Source organism: Aptenodytes forsteri, unplaced genomic scaffold (genome assembly GCF_000699145.1).
Source record: "Aptenodytes forsteri isolate BGI_AS27 unplaced genomic scaffold, ASM69914v1 Scaffold102, whole genome shotgun sequence".
NCBI classification, from domain to species: domain Eukaryota; kingdom Metazoa; phylum Chordata; class Aves; order Sphenisciformes; family Spheniscidae; genus Aptenodytes; species Aptenodytes forsteri.
In genome coordinates, this window is record NW_008795771.1 from 900,964 (window position 1) to 902,429 (window position 1,466).

The window sequence follows — 1,466 nt, forward strand, 5'->3', positions numbered from 1 at the left end:
GGATGGAGATTTTCCTTGGCTCTCTTCTTGTCATTAATATATTTGTAAAAACTTTTTTTTGTTGTCTCTAACGACAGCGGCCAGATTGCGTTCTAGCTGGGCTTTTGCCTTTCTCATTTCCTTTCTGCATGACCTAACGAGATCCCTGTACTCTTCTAGAGTCGCCTGCCCCTTCTTCCACAAGTGGTAAACTCTCCTTTTTTTCCTGAGTCCCAGCAAGAGCTCCCCGTTCAGCCAGGCCGGTCATCTTCTCTGCCCGTTCTTCTTATGGCATACGGGGACAGCCTGCTCCTGCGCCTTTAAGACTTCCTTCTTGAAGATTGGCCAGCCTTTACCTTGACCCATGAGCTTTCTCACTCTCATTCTTCCTATTTTCTCCCCCGTCCCGCAGGACAGACAGAGGGCTGTGCAGGTGTTTGGCTGCAAGCCAAGGCCACCCCACCACCACACCCAGAGAAGGCTGTGCTCCAGTGGGCACTGGGGACCTGGAACTGCAACGTGGATGCGCCAGAAGGAGAAGGCATAGCAGCACTCAGACAACACTTTGTGATATCTGCCGCTGGCTTTAACCTCCAGATATTCAGATTTCGCAGGAAGAACAACCAGAAATAACAGCATATGCAAAAATAAATATTTACAAGCATTGCTTTAAATTATAGTGGCTTGAAACGACAGCTGAGGAGAATCTATCCCTTCAGGGGAGCAGTCTTCTGCACGAGGTAGGCACGGGATGAAATCTAATTCGGACTTCAGAGGTAGCAAAATTCTCATCTCTTTTTGGAATGGCAAGCTCTTGCTCGATTGCGGTCTCATTATTATTTTTACATTTAGGATATTAAACCATTATCCCTATTTCTTTCATGTTTGCCGATTACAAAGACAAGCCGAAATTAAAAACACTACTTGGAAGGGAACTATCTGTTCCACAGCAGAACAGCAGAAATGAATTATGCTTCCATCTGACAGCTAAAAAAGGAGAAGAGAATTCACCATTGGGGCATTAAAGCGCACACCGATTTGGAGGCGGGGGGAAGCTCCCAAGGCCGCGCAGCGCCGAGGCGGCGCAGGCCGCCCCGCCGATTGCGGTCTCATTATTATTTTTACATTTAGGATATTAAACCATTATCCCTATTTCTTTCATGTTTGCCGATTACAAAGACAAGCCGAAATTAAAAACACTACTTGGAAGGGAACTATCTGTTCCACAGCAGAAAACAGCAGAAGAATTACGCTTCCATCTGACAGCTAAAAAAGGAGAAGAGAATTCACCATTGGGGCATTAAAAACAACTTGGAAGGGAACTATCTGTTCCACAGCAGAACAGCAGAAATGAATTACGCTTCCATCTCTCAGCTAAAAAAGGAGAAGAGAATTCACCATTGGGGCATTAAAGCGCACACCGATTTGGAGGCGGGGGGAAGCTCCCAAGGCCGCGCAGCGCCGAGGCGGCGCAGGCCGCCCCGCCG